The sequence below is a fragment of the Bufo bufo genome, chromosome 5, assembly GCF_905171765.1.
Source record: "Bufo bufo chromosome 5, aBufBuf1.1, whole genome shotgun sequence".
Taxonomy (NCBI): domain Eukaryota; kingdom Metazoa; phylum Chordata; class Amphibia; order Anura; family Bufonidae; genus Bufo; species Bufo bufo.
Genome location: NC_053393.1, coordinates 383,066,676 through 383,086,088, shown reverse-complemented (window position 1 = coordinate 383,086,088; position 19,413 = coordinate 383,066,676).

Here is a 19,413-nt window from a genome sequence, read left to right as displayed (position 1 = left end):
CACCCTATCCCTTAGTTTCTAAAATGGGGTCACTTTTTTGGAGTTTCTACTCTAGGGGTGCATCAGGGGGGCTTCAAATGGGACATGGTGTCAAAAAAACCAGTCCAGCAAAACCTGCCTTCCAAAAACCGTATGGCATTCCTTTTGTGCCCTGCCGTGTGCCCGTACAGCAGTTTACGACCACATATGGGGTGTTTATGTAAACTACAGAATCAGGGCCATAAATATTGTTTTGTTTGGCTGTTAACCCTTGCTTTGGTACTGGGAAAAATGGATTAAAATGGAAAATTTGCCAAAAATTTAAATTCTGAAATTTTATCTCCATTTGCCAATAACTCTTGTGGAACACTTAAAGGGTTAACAACATTTGTGAAAATCTGTTTTGAATACCTTGAGGGGTGTAGTTTCTTAGATGGGGTCACTTTTATGGAGTTTCTACTCTAAGGGTGCATCAGGGGGGCTTAAAAAAAACAGTCCAGCAAAACCTGCCTTCCAAAAACCATATGGCATTCCTTCTGCGCCCTGCCGTGTGCCCGTACATCAGTTTACGACCACATATGGGGTGTTTCTGTAAACTACAGAATCAGGGCCATAAATATTGAGTTTGGTTTGGCTGTTAACCCTTGCTTTGTAACTGGAATAAAATTATTAAAATGGAAAATCTGCCAAAAAACTTAAATTTTGAAATTGTATCTCTATTTTCCATAAATTCTTGTGGAACACCTAAAGGGTTAACAACATTTTTAAAATCAGTTTTGAATACCTTGAGGGGTGTAGTTTCTTATATTGGGTCACTTTTATGGAGTTTCTACTCTAGGGGTGCATCAGGGGGGCTTCAAATGGGACATGGTATAAAAAAAAACAGTCCAGCAAAACCTGCCTTCCAAAAACCGTATGGCATTCCTTTCCTTCTGCGCCCTGGCGTGTGCCCGTACAGCGGTTTACGACCACATGGTGTAAAAGAAAAACAGTCCAGCAAAACCTGCCTTCCAAAAACCGTATGTCATTCCTTCTGCGCCCTGCCGTGTGCCCGTACACCAGTTTACGACCACATATGGGGTGTTTCTGTAAACTACAGAATCAGGGCCATAAATATTGAGTTTGGTTTGGCTGTTAACCCTTGTTTTGTAACTGGTATAAAATTATTAAAATGGAAAATCTGCCAAAAAACTGAAATTTTTAAATTGTATCTCTATTTTCCATTAATTCTTGTGGAACACCTAAAGGGTTAACCGCCTCACGTCCGCCCATAGGATATAAACGTCCTATGGGTGGACGTCTATTTCTGACAGCACGTTTTAAAACGTCCTGTCAGAAATAGCAGCTGCACGCTAATCGTGCAGCTGCTGATCGGGTTGCCCGCTGTCAGTGACAGCAGGGCAACCCTAAGACAAGGCAGGGACAGTTCCCAGGTGTCCCTGCCTTCACGATCGCTGCAGACACAGCGCTCACCGAGCGCTGTGTCTGCAGAGAAGGAAGCGCTGTGCGCTTCCTGTTCCGGCCCGGCGGTCATGTGACCGCCGTGACCGGAGAGTGCAGGGGCTGTGTGAGGTCTCTCAGAGACCTCGATCAGCCCTGCTGTGAGGCTGTACAGCGCAGGATTGCTGCTGTACAGCCTCTATAGGGGTGCATTTGTCCTGTAACTGGGGCTACTATCTCAGCCCCAGTTACAGGAGAAATCAACTGTGAAAAAAAAAAGAAAAAGTGAAGCAAATGTCCCCCAGAGGTCTTGTATGACCTTATGGGGGACGAAAAGTGTAAAAAAAAATAAAAAAAATAAAGGGTTGAAAAAATAAAATAAAATAAAGTTTCACATGTAAAAAAAAAAAAAGTTCGGAATAAAAAAAAAAAAATTAAAATAGAAAAAATAAAGTAAAATAGACATATTTAGTATTGCCGCGTCCGTAAAAACCAGCTCTATAAAAATATCACATGACCTAACCCCTCGGGTGAACACCGTAAAAAAAAAAAAAAAAAAAAACGGTGTCAAAACAAGCAATTTTTGTCACCTTGCATCACAAAAGGTGCAACACCAAGTGATCAAAAACGCGTATGTCCCACAAAATGGTACCAATAAAACCGTCACCTCATCCCGCAAAAAATGAGCGCCTACATAAGAAAATCTCTCAAAAAATAAAAAAACTATAGCTCTTAGAACATGGAGACACTAAAACATAATTTTTTTGGTTTCAAAAATGCTATTATTGTGTTAAAGTGAAACAAATAAAAAAAAGTATACATATTAGGTATTGCCGCGTCCGTAAAAACCAGCTCTATAAAAATATCACATGACCTAACCCCTCGGGTGAACACCGTAAAAAAAAAAAAAAAAAAACTGTGTCAAAACAAGCAATTTTTGTCACGTTGCATCACAAAAGGTGCAACACCAAGTGATCAAAAACGCGTATGTCCCACAAAATGGTACCAATAAAACCGTCACCTCATCCCGCAAAAAATGAGCCCCTACATAAGAAAATCTCTCAAAAAATAAAAAAACTATAGCTCTCAGAACATGGACACATTAAAACATAATTTTTTGGTTTCAAAAATGCTATTATTGTGTAAAACTTTAATAAATGAGAAAAAGTATACATATTAGGTATCGCCACGTCCGTAACAATCTGCTCTATAAAAATGTCACTTGACTGAACCCCTCAGGTGAACGCTGTAAAAATAAATAAATAGAAACTGTGCTAAAACAACCAATTTTTTGGTCACCTTGCCCCATAAAGTGTTATATTGAATGATCAAAAAATCATATGTACCCAAAAATAGTACTAATAAAACTGGCACCTTATCCCCTAGTTTCCAAAATGGGGTCACTTCTTGGGAGTTTCTACTGTAAGGGTGCATCAGGGGGCTTCAAATGGGACATGGCATCTAAAAACCATGTGGAGTTCCTTTCCTTCTGCGCCCTGCCGTGTGCCCATACAGCAGTTTACGACCACATGTGGGGTGTTTCTGTAAACCGCAGAATCTGGGTAATAAATATTGAGTTTTGTTTGGCTGTTAACCATCGATGTGTTAGAGAAAAAAATTGATTAAAATGGAAAATCTGCCAAAAAAGTGAAATTTAAAAATTTGATCTCCATTTTCCTTTAATTCTTGTGGAACGCCTAAAGGGTTAACAAAGTTTGTAAAATCGGTTTTGAATACCTTGAGGGGTGTAGTTTCTACAATGGGGTCATTTATGGGGGTATCCACTATGTAGGCCCCACAAAGTGACTTCAGACCTGAACTGGTCCTTATAAAGTGGGTTTTGGCAATTTTCTTAAAAATTTGAAGAATTGCTTCTAAACTTCTAAGCCTTCTAACGTCCTAAAAAAATAAAATGACATTTCCAAAATGATGCCAACATAAAGTAGACATATGGGGAATGTTAAATAATAAATATTTTATGAGGTATCACTTTCTGTTTTAAAAGCAGAGAAATTGAAATTTAGAAAATTGCGATTTTTTTTAAATTTTTGGGTAAATTTGGGATTTTTTCATAAATAAAGGTGAAATATTTTGACTCAAATTTATGACTATCATGAAGTACAATGTGTCACGAGAAAACAATCTCTGAATGACTTGGATAAATAAAGGCGTTCCAAAGTTATTACCACATAAAGTGAGATATGTCCGTTTTGCAAAATTTGGCCTGGTCAGGAAGGGGGCAAAGGGCCCAGATGGGAAGTGGTTAAAAAAAACAGTCCAGCAAAACCTGCCTTCCAAAAACCGTATATGGCATTCCTTTCCTTCTGCGCCCTGGCGTGTGCCCGTACAGCGGTTTACGACCACATATGGGGTGTTTCTGTAAACTACAGAATCAGGGCCATAAATATTGAGTTTGGTTTGGCTGTTTACCCTTGCTTTGTAACTGGAAAAAAATTATTAAAATGGAAAATCTGCCAAAAAAGTTAAATTTTGAAATTGTATCTCTATTTTCCATTAATTCTTTTGGAACACCTAAAGGGTTAACAAAGTTTGTAAAATCAGTTTTGAATACCTTGAGGGGTGCAGTTTATAGAATGGGGTCATTTTTGGGTGGTTTATATTATGTAAGCCTCGCAAAGTGACTTCAGACCTGAACTGGTCCCTAAAAATTGGGTTTTGAAAATTTCTGAAAAATTTCAAGATTTGCTTCTAAACTTCTAAGCCTTGTAACATCCCCAAAAAATTAAATATCATTCCCAAAATGATCCAAACATGAAGTAGACATATGGGGTATGTAAATGAATAACTATTTTTGGAGTTATTACTATGTATTGTAGAAGTAGAGAAATTGAAAGTTAGAAATTTGCAAATATTTCCAACATTTTGCTACATTTTGTATTCTTTTTATAAATAAAATGAATTTTTTTGACTCAATTTTACCAGTGTCATAAAGTACAATATGTGACGAAAAAACTATCTCAGAATGGCCTGGCTAAGTAAAAGCGTTTTAAAGTTATCACCACATAAAATGACACTGGTCAGATTTGCAAAAAATGGCCTGGTCCTTAAGGTGAAATAAGGCTGTGTCCTGAAGGGGTTAACATACCCAAGACGGATCCATCATGAATTCCATTGAAAATCAATGGGGGACGGATCTGTTTTCTATTGTGTCAGATTGTGCCAGAGAAAACTGATCCGTCCCCATTGACTTGCATTGTGGGTCATCCACCTCTCAGGGTGAAAAGAAAACTGCAGCATGCTCCGGTTTTCTCTCCAGTATGAGAAAGGAACGGAATGCATTTTGGAGCATTCCGTTCTGTTCAGTTATGTTTTGTCCCATTGACAATGAATAGGGACAAAACTGAAGCATTTTTTTTTTCTTTCGGTATTGAGACCCTATGATGGATATCAATACCAGAAAATATTAACGCTACTGTGAAAGTAGCCTAAGACATTCAGGCACATTTACTAATAGTGGTGCATTCTGAGAGTCCTAATATGAGATAAATTTAGATTCGGATGCATGTGCAGTCCCCCGGAGCAGGAGGTATTTAGAAAAAGGTTTGTCGTGTATTATACTCCCAGGGAAGTCTTTAATACAAGAAGTGTTTTGTGATGATTATGCTCAGAAGGAGTTGCGGTTGTTACAAGTGAAATTTATTGGATAGTGAAATTAGAGTCGATGAGCCCAAAAGGGTTAAATGAATGTTATAATTTTAATGTCTTTTTGTAGGATACATTGCTTTGCTTGTTTTTATGTTATGCAACATTTAGTTACACAGGTTAGGGGATTGATTCTCTGAGGTGTATTTAAACCCTTCACACATGCTTGACAAAGAGGACGGAAACGCCAGAAACGTAGCGACTAGCTTGCTGTGCGTGGTGTGCACTGAATCCTGGATGTAACCCAGTAAGCACACTGGATTTTATGCTAAGTATGGACATTTGTATGGAGAATGTGCTTAAACATGAAATATTGGATGAATGCACACATTTCCTGATTAAATACTGCAATTAAGGAATATGCAATTTTGGTGCGTTTTTTCTGAATCGGATATGTATTACACTCCCAGTATAGCTCTGTATGGTGGCCTTTCTATGGTGGAAATGCTCATTCATTTGGCAATTGCAATTTTTAACCCTTTGGTGACCACCTCCGTCCATGTAGGCGGAAGTCAGCCCTTTAAAGATGGCCACAGCCGTCGGGTTTCTGCTGTTTCAAACAGAATAGACATACTGATAAGGAACTTAGATTGTGAGCTCTATTGGGGACGGTACGTTATGATAATGTCTTTAAAGGGCTACGGAATATAGTAGCGCTATATAAGTGAGTATAATAAATAATAATAAATAAAAATAGCAGTAGAGACTTGGGGCGAATGTATGCATACATTTAACCCCTCAGATGCTATGGTCAAATGTGACCACGGCATCTGAGCAGTGCAGACGCGGGAGCCTGTAACAGCGTTCCCGGGCTTAGAACGAGGAAGCTGTATTATACCAGTGATGGCTCAATACAGGCCAGCAGGAGGCAGCTCTGTATTGGTATATAGTAAATGGTGTGTTCTGTGATGACTATATAACCATCACAGAACACAATTAGCAATATAATGACTACTTTAAAAAAAGAAAAAGTTTTTAAAAATATTAAAAATATATAAATGATTAAACTTCCCTTTCCCCAAAATAAAAATAAACGATAACAAAACATTATAGGCATAGCCACATCCCAAGATGCCCATACTATTAAAATATAGTTATACCATACGGCGAATAGTATAGCAGAATTCAGAAAGGGCAGTTCACCATTTTTGGTCACTTCACCTCCCCAAAAAATTTGTAAAAGTGATCAAAAAGTCACACACACACACTTCAAAATGGTATCACTGAAAAGTACAGATTGCCCCACAAAAATGAGCTCCGTACATATAACTACAAAAAAGTTATAGGGGTTATAATATAGGGATAAAAAGAAATAATACATTTTTTTTAAGGTTTGTATTTTTTTTGTATTAAGAAGCAAGAAAAACTGTAATGGGGTATCACTGTAATTATACTCACCTGGAGAATGAAGGTAAGGGTGGGTTCACATCAGCGTTATGTATTCCGTTATTGCTTTCCGTTATAACCATGTAATAACGGAATCCATAAGACGGACGTCAAAACGGAAGCCTTTAAGAGGCATTCCGTTTTGATCTGTCATAATAGAAGTCTATGGGAATCATAACTAGCGTTGGGTGCGAATATTCGAATCGTGATTTTTAATCACGAATATTGCCACTTTGAGAATTCGCAAAGATTTAGAATATAGTGCTATATATTCGTATTCACGAATATTCTAGATTTCTTTTTATCTGAACCCATGATCCCTCCCTGCTTCTTGCTTGTGGGCCAATGAGAAGGCTGCAATGTCTTTTTTTGAGCTTAGCAACATCCCTAGCAACCAATAGGAAAGTTGCCGACCCATTTACTATATAAGAAGCTCCCCAGCAGCCATTTTCTGCAGTTTTTTGCAGTTCTGAGAGAGACAGCAGTGACATTGCTGTGCTCTTTGTTTTGCTGTGTCATTACATTAGATAGATAGTTAGTTAGTTAGTTAGTTAGTTAATTAGTTAGTTAGATAGCTTATATATATATAATACAGATAGTCAGTGTAGGTTATATCCTGATATAGTGTAGCTGTTGCAGTGCAGTGTGTTAGGTAGTGTGATAGGTTCTGCTGTCCATACATACAGTACATGCTACAGACATGGGCTATGATGTCACAACAATACTTAGTGCACCAATCAGTAATATGTAGTCAGACCTGCTAAAATGTGAAGTTGCACGTATTGTGCCAAAATATGCTCATCATTAATTGCTGATTTGCGCAATCGCGAATATATTGGTGCATTCTATCTGCATATAAAGCTATTGTAATGTTCGGCCATGCCAACCATTTTCTCCAGTCTCAGGAAACTTCTAGCAGCTGGAAAAATGTGGCAACAGTGACCCAAGCCTGTATTGCGCGCGCCATATGCGCATATTACATTGCCGATTTTCACAATCAAGAAAATAATGGCAAATTCTTGAATTCGCGAATTTATGCCGAATATTCACCCAAATATTTGTGAAATATTGCGAATTCGAATATTGCCCCTGCCGCTCATCACTAATCATAACGGATGTGTCTGGTTCCCGTTATGCAAGACGGAAAACAAAGTCCTTCCGTTTTGCATTCTGTCATAATACTAGTCTATGGGCAGCATAACGGATCCATCCTAGTTTCCGTTATGATGCCCATAGACTTGTGTTATGAAGAATCAAAATGGAATGCCTCTTAAAGGCTTCCGTTTTGACTTCCGTCTTATGGATTCTGTTATTCATAGCGGAATACATAACGCTGATGTGAACCCACCCTAGGGCTCCATTCTGCGGACCGCACATTGCCGGCACTATAGAATATGCCAATTATTGTCCGCTATTTTTTTCGGGAACGGAATTGCGGACCCGGAAGTGCGGGTCTGCAATTCCGTGTCCGGGCAGCACGATGTAGGAATGAATGGGTCCGCAAGATGCCGAACGAAATTGCGGACGTATGAATGGACCCTAACAGGTTAATTTTACTGCAAAGGAAATGCCCAAAAAAAAAAAAAACCATAAAACTGTGGCAGAATTGCATTTTTTTCCCAATTCCACAATTTTCCACCTTCCCATTACATCGTATGCAATATAAGTAGTGCCATTAGAAAGTACAACTTGTCCTGCAAGACAACGCCCTTCTACGTGAAGGGAAAAATAAAAAAAATTACATGCTCAAAAATCATTATTTGCCGGTAGCAGATTGTGCTGTCTAATCACAACCTGCTGCCAATAAATAATTATTATGTATGAGAACGAGAGATTGCATTAGTGATCGCGCCTCCCCATACTGTGGAGATTGCCTCATTTATTAGCAGCGGTCTCCTCTGTCTACGAACAAGCAATTATCGAGAAGGAACGCTTCCCTCCTGACAATTATCAGCCATGTCTGCTGGTTTAATACCAGCCTAAGGCCTCATGCACATGGCCATTGCCAGCCGTGGCCTGTATTGCAGTCCACAAACAGTGGGTCACCTGAATGGGTCTGCAATCCAGAAGGTGCAGTGCGGAACGGAGGCATGGAACCCCACGGCAGCACTATGGAGTGCTTCCATGGGGTTTCTCAATTTTTTTGCGGTGCGGACAGATTATGAACCCATTCAAGTTGAATGGGTATGGATTTGTCGCAGCAGCCGCACGGATAGTGCCCGTGCATTGGGGACTGCAAATTCCAGTCCCCAATATCACGGGGCGCCAAAGGCGCACTCGGTCTCCCATCAGCCGCAGACCTGCTGCTTAGCTTCGGGAGCGAGGATCTGTGTTTGACCTCGTTCCCAGGGCGGCTTTGCTAGCTGGGAGGCTCCCTGCTCCTAGGTCTGCCTTGAGCGCTGAGCTGATCACTCGGTGCTCGACTTGTCTGTCTGTCAGTCATGTGACGCTGGCCACGTCACATGACCCTCAGACCCCACAGGTTGCCTGCTGGCCACAGGTTGCCTGTTAATTCTAGGTTCCTGCCTATTTGTTGGACTACTGAATACTCACCTGATCCTGTTCCCTGACAATCCTTTGCCTGCTCCTCCTGTACTGCGCATCCCTCCTGGTATTGTGACCTCGGCTCCCACCTGACTACTCTTTGCGGACTCCTCTGGTACTTCTCTACTCTCCTGGTATTTGACCCCGGCTTCTCCTGACCATTCTTTGCTTAACCCTTTGTAATGCGTAGCTCTCTTGATTCTGACCCGGTCCGTTCACGTTTTTGTCTTGTCTGTCTTCCCTGCACATCTCCTAAGTAAGGGACTGTCGTCCAGTTGTCTCCTGATCAGGACTCGTGAGGCAAGTAGGCAGGGCCAGTGGTGAGGGTGGAGCGCAGTGGTCACTATCCTTCCCCCTGTGTGTGTGTGTACGTGACCGTTACACCCAATGCATGGAACGGCCGATCAGCATCCTTGTGCAAGATGCCTTAGGCTTCATGCAATTTCTTAAGTTTTGCATATTATAAAAATCAGATTTGGTTGGTAACAAAGCGATTCACGTAATTTTCATATTTCTATGAATAAAAGTTTCTGTTGTGCTGTATAATAATATTTTGCATGTGGAAATATTAACAAATATTCCTTTTTGATACACATAACAGGAAGTGTCAAAAAAGTAAAGTTTCTGCCACCCCTCCATTTATGTTTAGAAATTAGTGAATTTTTTTCCAGTAATTTCACAATTTTTCCAGCAATTATTTGTGAGCAAAACATAAAATCTTGACTTTAAGATAGTACTAGATGCCTGAACATAATATACTCCTTCCTAAGCCTTTACCATATAAAGGTTACCAGAATAAATGGTCATAAATATATAGTTAAAATATGACTTTTACCTTTCTCTGGTTTTGCAGGTATGTATAGCATATTGCAGTGACCCAAAAGGGAAGCGCAGGGCAGAGAGTATGGGAGTGGTGCTTGAGGCCCTGATAGGGATAGTAGTAGTCAGTTTATGGTGGCAGTCCTACCTCTGGCGCTCCCTGGGGCTGTGCAGTGAATGGATGGTACACCCTTTTTCCCCTCGGGGCACACACTGGTGTTGGGGCTCCTGCCTGGTGGTAGTTGGTGTGCCCTTGATGGTAGATGTTTGGCAGGATGCAAGGTAGGAGGGCAAATGCAGGGACCAACAGATGGATAGCGGAGACTATGATCAGGCAGTTGGTTGCAATAAATAAAGCCTCCTTTTACTGGATTGATAATAGGAGTAGCAGTACATACGGCAGTAAAAAAAAAAGGCACCATTCCAAAGTATTTTGCTGTGCAGTCTTTTCTCAACAGCTAGGCATAGGCAGCAATTATGGTACTAGTAGTGCATATGTTAACTTCTAGACACTTTGCGATCTTTCTAAATTGACCATGGGTGTGCAAGTCTCTTAGCAATATGGTAGGTGGTCAACAAGCAATAGTGTGGTAGGCGCCAAAGGCTACAAACCATCCACATACAGAAAAGTTTAAAGTTAGCTTCCCTGTCTCTGTACATGTACTCACCTGGGTACTAGACAGTTTGTAGATATCTGATCCCTAGGTACCATGGAAGCAGGGGAAGTGGCTGCTACAGGGCCCAAAGAAGAAATAGATTTATCATCAAGGACCAGGGAGTTATCTTCTCCTTGCGCCTGTGCTGCACTAAGTCCTGGCAGGGCACAGCTTCAGGATGGGATGTAGTGTGTATAGGAGTGTTTTTTTGTTTGTTTTTTGCTCCGGTCTGAGGTCTGCATTAAGGGGATCAAGGGCCTGTTCAAAATTTTGCTGTGGGGCCCAGTCACTTCTAGTTACGCCACTGCTCTTGGGATTACACACAAAGCACAACACAAGGCATTAACTCTTTTAGCAATAATTAATGCTTTGCAGTCATCCTCTGGGGTACTGCACTATGACTGTGTAAAAATCTATAGTTACCATGCCATGGCACCATAGCATCCTCTGCATGGTTAGACATACCAATTAAAGGACAGATTTCAGCAGATTTGTACCCATGAAACTGGCTCACCTGTTGCATGTGCAGTTGGCAGCCAAAGGTATCTGTGTTGGTTCCATGTTCATATGTGCCTGCATTACTGAGAAAAATTAAGTTTTAATATATGCAAATTAGCCTCTAGGAGCAAAGGAGGCACTGTTACACCTACAGACTGTGCTCTCTATGCAACTGCCATGCCCTTTCCACTTTGGTTAACAGGACCAGGCGTAATGATGTTTTCACTGCTTGGCCCTTGCTATGTACTTTACTAGGCTCTTTGCCTGTGTGTGGAAACCTGCTGTAGTATCTATTTCCTTCATTTTCTGTTACTAACTTGGGGTAGCGTTCACACTTGTGTATTTTTTTTATTTAATTACATTTGCTGCTTCCCCTACATGTATTCATATTTATCGGTCCCCTCCCCCCTGTGTCCCTCTATTATACCTGTTTTACTCCATCCAATGATGTAAGACTCCATTATATGTGTTTTATTGTGGTGTGCTAATAAAGTATATATTTTTTCTTACATATGGTCACTTTTTCTTTGGAGATCTGGGTATGCACATAGTGTTATAGGCTGTGATTTAATCAATATATGTGGCCCTCATAGGTTGTCTGTGTAGGTTTTTACTAAACATATTCGGAACAATTGTCATTTCTGCAGCTCATTTTAACAATTAAAAATGACATTCTTCTGGTTTAGGTAAACAAGTTGTCCAGCCGAGATGAAATTTAAATGTTGTGTTCACTGCATAGCGTCATAGTCCAAATTTTGTTGGCCATGTAAAAAGCATTTACGGACCAGTTTGTACCTAAAGTGATAACTATACATGGATGTGCACTTGATGGGAAAGCTATTTAATAGATAGCTTCCATGTAGATGACAAAGCTATGATTTTTTTAAGTTTTTCTTAACCAAGGATAAATAATCAAAAGATGACAATGGATCATGACTGCAAAGAAGTTGTCAAACAACATATGCATGGAAATAAGGACGAGCGAAGCTTATCTAAAAGAATCAGATTTGTTACATATTTCACAAGAATTCATCTCCAAAATGAATCCTAAGATTTTTTATTTGTTTCAGACAAATCGCATAAAAATGGCACCCAGCGCCAATGTACTGTGAGAATTGGCTGGGGAAAACCGAGAGGAAGGAAGAAAAAGAATGGTCACGTGATACTGGGGGAGGGGAGGGCTGTCCCTGATTGGCTCAGAGGCAGACATACAGCACCATTAACCAATCAGAGGTGTCAGCAGCCAGGAAGATGCCTGGAAAGAATGAGCAAAAGCCATAATGTGTTGAGCTGTAGCTGCTGTTGAGGGAGGGTTCATGGATCTCTGGCAATGTCTGCCATTAAAACATTTTTATAGAATATAGAGAAAGAAGCAACTATTCTAGTGTTACAGGTACAGTTTAGGGAAATAATATAAAGAAATAAGGTCAGGGAAGGCTTTGAGGGAGTGAGGGGCTGAGAGGCTGGACACACTTCTTAACAGGGTTGTCTCACTTCAGCAAGTGGCATTTATTATGTAGAAAAGTTAATAAAAGGCACTTACTAATGTATTGCTATTATCCATATTCCTTTGCTGGCTGGATTCATTTTTCCATCACATTATACACTGCTCGTTTCTTTGGTTATGACTACCCTGCAATCCATCAGCAGTGGTTGTGCTTGCACATTATAGGAAAAAGTGCCAGCCTCTTAGGACCATGGAAGCGAGTATTGGCTGGTGCTTCTTCCTACCTGGTTTGCAGGGTTGTCATGACCATAGAAACGAGCAGTGTATAATTTGATGGAAAAATGGCTGCTGCTGCCACTGCTGCTACCACTGCAGCAGCTACTCCCTGCTGCTGATCCCCTACTGATATTCTCATTACTGCTACTGCCACTACCATTTGTCACAAACCAGCGGGTGTGAACCCACTGTGCTACGTGTCCTACCTCCTCTAAGGGCGTTGTCTAAGTGAACCCCTTGATCTTCACAGTACCTCTGATGGTGGGGATAGACTTTCCCAAGGGGAACACCAGGTCGCTACCTCTTGAGGAGGATAGGCATACGAGGCAGCTGGTCCAGGCAGACCAGGAGGTACCTGAGAAAACCCCCTCTTGAGATTCTCCTTGATGTAATCAGACATCGCTTGGGTCTCGGGAAGTGAGAGAGGGTAGACTCGACCATGAGGAGGAGTGGCACCAGGCAGAAGGTCAATCAGACAATCATATGGATGATGAGGAGGCAGGGTCTCTGCCTCTTTCTTACTGAAGACATCCGCAAAACTGGCATACTGCTGCGAAAGTCCAGGCAGGTCTACAGTTACAGTAGGCGACGAAGCAGGTCGGACCTCCGATAAGCAGGTGGACTGACAGGATGATCCCCAACGCAGAATCTGACCGGAGTGCCAGTCCACTACTGGAGTGTTCTGATGCAGCCAGGGAAAACCAAGGATAACTGAATTCACGGACGCTGGCAGCACATAGAAGGAGATCTCTGAATACAGAACCCCTATTTGCAACTTAAGGGGCAAAGTAACAGGTTCAGAAAGTGGCAGACTTCTCCTTGTCTAGGACCACCTCTCCAACTGATCCTAGACATTGGCGTGTCCCGGCTTCTGTGGACAATTACGCACAAAGTGGGCCTTGCCTCCACAATACAGACACAGTTTCTCTGCTTTGCAGCATAAACGTTCCTGGTCAGACAATAGTAGGCTCTCTATTTGCATGGGCTCTTCAAATGGGGTGGACACTAGAGGAAAAACCGGCCTCTGGAAGGATGGAGCCAAACAAGGTGGTCTTCTGGTGCATGCGACCTCTTTTGAACGTTCCCTAAAACGCATATCTATCCTTGTGGCCAAGGTGATCAGGTCATTCAGAGTAGACTGATGGTCGCGACCGGCTAATTCATCCTTAATCCTCGGCCTCAGTGTACTATCACTAACCAGCGGGTGTGAACCCACTGTGCCACGTGTCCTACTGTCACGACCATGGTTATGGTCGTGACTCCTGATCCGCATGCAGTTGCCTGCGGTTTGGTTTCTGTCAATCACATGGTGAGGGCGGCTGGATTGTTGCCTCACATGTGGTTGCCGCTGGCAACATGTTTGTTGCGTGGCAGCTTGCTATGTTGTGCATGCGGTTGCACCTGGCAACCTGTCTATGTAGGTGTGCCTTGTCTCTGTTTTTGTGCACAAGGTTTATTTATGGGTGCATGTCCCCTTTAAGTGGCTGTCTTCCCTTCCCTGGTGTGAGAAGGGTTAATTCCCTTCCTAGTATGACCACAATGGCTCCTCACGTGGCGTTTTACCTTCGAAAGAGGGTGCAGCATGTATTGCCACTCGTTTTCGGCGTACATGCGCTGTAACGGTCCGTTTCAGCAGACAAGGGGTTAAAATCTGTTTAGGCGATATGCCCCTTTCTGAGAGACAGGCCCAGCTACTGCAGGACACCAACCTCCCGAACTGGATACAAAATAGCACTCCAAACTGGAACCTCACGAATAGCTGCTAGCAGACGGACAGGAATCAGCTTACACTCCTGGCAATCAGTCTCTAACAGCATACAGCGGATCCCCCCAATAACGAGACAAGGCTCCGTGTTGAGGGTCAAGCAGTGGTCTGAGGTGCTGGCACACCCAGCCTGTTTTTTATTACAGTTGTTGCAATTACAGGTCCGCCCACAGGGAGGTATAAAACAACCAAGCCCATCTGGTGTACACGCCCCTAGGGGACCAGAATGAAGACTTGGTACATAGGACAGATATGCAGCACTGTAGGATACACAGAGACAATACATCCCCACAATGCATCATGGTTTCCTCCTCTCTGCCCTGGAGACACCCGAGGCGTAATCCAATTATCTCTCAAGACAAAGAGAAATCACCAATACACATGTGCAGACAACAGGACAGACATCACCATTTAAACACACAATGGGACAATGGCACAATAGAAACACACCCAGCATTTTCCTCCCAAGCTGACAAGTTACACTTATTATAAATTGTTACAACTTTGTGAGTTCACATTGGCCATACATATAACTAACATCAATTTAAACAGTATAACTTGGGGACAAACCTATCCAAAATTCACTTGAATAGGTTCAGGGGTTTAAAAGTTAGTATGGGCCATAATCCTGAGGCAAGAGGCTGATAAACAGGCCTCTCCAAAACCCAGTGGCGAGGTTGGTTTCGCCACATGCGCGTTCTCCGGAGGGAGAGCGTTTTGGGGGTTTCACCGCTGACGGCGCGGTGAGTGGCTTTTCCCCGCCATTCCTTCACCGTTGTCTGTCTTGGCGTCCCCTTACCTTCATTTTTGCACTGTTGTTTGTTTGGTGTGCGGTTGCACACCTTCGAAAGAGGGTGCAGCATGCAGCGCCATCTGCTTTTGGCCTGCATGTGCGTTCTCCGGAGGGAGAGCGTTTTGGGGATCACCGTTAACGGCGCGGTTGGTGGCTTATTCCCCGCCACCTTACCTTCCGTGTCCGTGTTGGTGATCCCTCGTCCCTCTCCATGTTCCTATCTCTGGTGGTCTGCTGGCAGCATTCCGTTTGTGTTCCGGCTGCGGGCTGGTTGGGAGTGTCTGCTGGCAGCGACTGGAGTGGGGACGTGAGTGGAGAGTGGACGCAGTGTTAGTGCGCTCTCCCCGGGCTGTTTCTTTGCTGGTCTCCGGTTCCTGTGTGTTGCTCCGGAGCCTGGCAGTCGGCTCCTGGTTCCTGTGTGTTGCTCCAGGCGCCGGCAGCAGTCCTGGGGAGACGCGCATATTCTGACACTGATTCCCCTTCTCCTATCCCCTTGTTTTGGGACCCTCTCTGGTTTTCCTTTTTTTTTTGGTGGGGGGGCTTTGAGGGGTGGGAGTGTCACGACCATGGTTATGGTCGTGACTCCTGATCCGCATGCGGTTGCCTGCGGTTTGGTTTTTGTCAATCACATGGTGAGGGTGGCTGGATTGTTGCCTCACATGTGGTTGCCGCTGGCAACATGTTTGTGCTTGGCAGCTTGCTGCAATCTGCATGCGGTTACACCTGGCAACCTGTCTTTGTAGGTGTGCCGTTTTATATGTTTGGTGTGCACGAAGTTTGGGTGTGTGCACTGTGATAGTTTCCCTTCACTTGTGGCTGCCCGAGGTAACGTGTTGTATTCTGTACATGTGGTGGCAGTGTCTCGGCCTGTTGGCTGACTCCCAAGACACGGTTGCCATGCATGTCGTTGCCTGCGGTAACAGCTGCAGTGTGATAAGGTTTTGTACACTTCCTCTGTATGTGGCTGTTTTCCCTTGCCTGGTCTAGGAAGGGTTAACTCCCTTCTGTGTGTGTGAACACTGGGTGTGTCTGCATGGGTGTGGCTACTTGGGCCTATATAGCCTCTGCTGAGAGCAGTAGTCAGAGGGGTACTTCAGCCATGGTCTGCTGGAGTCATCCTCCTACTTTTATACCACCTGCCAGTGAGGGCCACCCTTGTGGTCATACTGTCATGGCTGAGGATGGGGAAAACCCTCAGCCGTGCGATGTCAGGAGATGGTAGGTCGCTGCTTGGCCAGGAACACAGAATTAGGGAGCAGGTCACCTCCTCCGCATCCAGGAGGAACAGGTGGTCTACCCAGCTCCTAGTTCAGGGATCGGCGGAGGGTCAGTAGGGATCCGAGGTTCCGGAGCATGAGCCCTCCTACCATCAAGGTCGGCTCATGCAGCTAGGAGTCAGGGTCAGATTAGGGATGCGTTAGGAGGTGACCTGCTCCCTAAGTCTGTGGTCCTGGCCAAGCAGTGACCTACCATCTCCTGACATCGCACGGCTGAGGGTTTTCCCCATCCTCAGCCGTGACACCTACCTCCTCTAAGGATGTTGTCTAAGTGAACCCCTCACATCTTCACAGTGTTCCTGATGGTGGGGATAGACTTTCCCGAGGGGAAAACCAGGTTGCTACCTCTTGAGGAGGATTTCCACATGAGGCAGCTGGTCTAGGTGGACCAGGAGGTACCTGAGAAAGGTACCAGAGGTTCAGGACCGAAGGATGAGGCAGAAGCGTAGTCGGACAGGCAAAAGGTCAGGGCAGGCGGCACAGGTCAAGCAATCCGGCTCGGCAAGAGGAGAGTCAAGGCAAGCAGGCAGGGATCTAACAGGTAGCAGAGCCCAGGAATACAGGTACGAGTCAGGAACATAGGAACACAAGGAGATATCAGGAACCTTAGCAGGACACAAGGACCTTAACACTGAGGCATCTGGGAAGGGGGCTTAGCCACATATATATGCACAGGAGGGCTAGGATTGGTCAGCGAGGTCACATGAACTAACCCATAAAGCCCAGGAAGTGATGCGCGCCGGCCCTTAACCCCTTAAGGACTCGGCCCTATTTCACCTTACGGACTTGGCCATTTTTTGCAAATCTGACCAGTGTCACTTTAAGTGCTGATAACTTTAAAACGTTTTGACTTATCCAGGCCATTCTGAGAAAGTTTTTTCGTCACATATTGTACTTCATGACACTGGTAAAATGAAGTCAAAAAAATTCATTTTTATTTATTAAAAAAAAACAAATTTACCAGAAATTTGTAAAAAATAGCAAATTTCCAAGTTTCAATTTCTCTACTTCTATAATACATAGTAATACCTTGGATCATTTTGGGAATGATATTTTTTTTGGGGGGATGTTACAAGGCTTAGAAGTTTAGAAGCAAATCTTGAAATTTTTCAGAAATTTTCAAAAACCCAATTTTTAGGGACCAGTTCAGGTCTGAAGTCACTTTGCGAGGCTTACATAATAGAAACCATTCAAAAATGACCCCATTCTATAAACTAACCCCCTTAAGGTATTCAAAACTGATTTTACTAACTTTGTTAACCCTTTAGGTGTTCCACAAGAATTAATGGAAAATAGAGATACAATTTCAAAATTTCACTTTTTTGGCAGATTTTTCCATTTTAATAATTTTTTTCCAGTTACAAAGCAAGGGTTAACAGCCAAACCAAACTCAATATTTATGGCCCTGATTCTGTAGTTTACAGAAACACCCCATATGTGGTCGTAAACTACTGTACGGGCACACGGCAGGGCGCAGAAGGAAAGGAATGCCATACGGTTTTTGGAAGGCAGATTTTGCTGGACTGTTTTTTTTGACACCATGTCCCATTTGAAGCCCCCCTTAACACCCCTAGAGTAGAAACTCCATAAAAGTGACCCCATCTAAGAAACTACACCCCTCAAGGTATTCAAAACAGATTTTATAAACGTTGTTAACCCTTTAGGTGTTCCACAAGAGTTATTGGCAAATGGAGATGAAATTTCAGAATTAAAATTTTTGGGCAAATTTTCCATTTTAATCCATTTTTCCCAGTAACAAAGCAAGGGTTAACAGCCAAACAAAACTCAATATTTATGGCCCTGATTCTGTAGTTTAAAGAAACACCCCATATGTGGTCGTAAAACAGCTGTATCGGCACACGGCAGGGCGCAGAAGGAAAGGAATGCCATATGGTTTTTGGAAGGCAGATTTTGCTGGACTGTTTTTTTTGACACCATGTCCCATTTGAAGCCCCCCTGATGCACCCCTAGAGTAGAAACTCAAAAAAAGTGGCCCCATTTTAGAAACTACGGGATAGGTTGGCAGTATTGTTGGTACTAGTTTAGGGTACATATGATTTTTGGTTGTTCTATATTACACTTTTTGTGAGGCAAGATAACAAGAAATAGCTGTTTTGGCACCGTTTTTATTTTTTGTTATTTACAACATTCATCTGACAGGTTAGATCATGTGATATTTTTATAGACCAGGTTGTCACGGATGCGGTGATACCTAATATGTATACCTTTTTTTATTTCTGTAAGTTTTACACAATGATTTCTTTTTTGAAGCAAAAAAGATCAAGATTTAGTGTTTGCATAGTCTGAGAGCCATAATTTTTTCAGTTTTTGGGCGATTACCTTAGGTAGGGTATGATTTTTGCGGGATGAGATGACGGTTTATTGGTACTATTTTGGGGTGCGTGTGACTTTTTGATCGCTTGCTATTACACTTTTTGTCATGTAAGGTGACAAAAAATTGTTTATTTAGCACAGTTTTTATTTTAAATTATTTATGGTAATCATCTGAGGGTTTAGGTCATGTGATATTTTTATAGAGCCGTCGATACGGACGCGGCGATACCTAATATGTATACTTTTTTTTAATTTATGTAAGTTTTACACAATGATGTCCTTTTTGAAGCAAAAAAAATCATGTTTTAATGTTTCCATAGTCTGAGAGCCATAATTTTTTAAGTTTTTGGGCGATTACCTTGGGTAGGTTATGATTTTTGCGGGAGGAGATGACGGTTTTATTGGCACTATTTTGGGGTGCGTGTGACTTTTTGATCGCTTGCTATTACACTTTTTGTGATGTAAGGTGACAAAAAATGGTTTATTTAGCACAGTTTTTATTTTTTACGGTGTTTATCTGAAGGGGTTAGGTCATG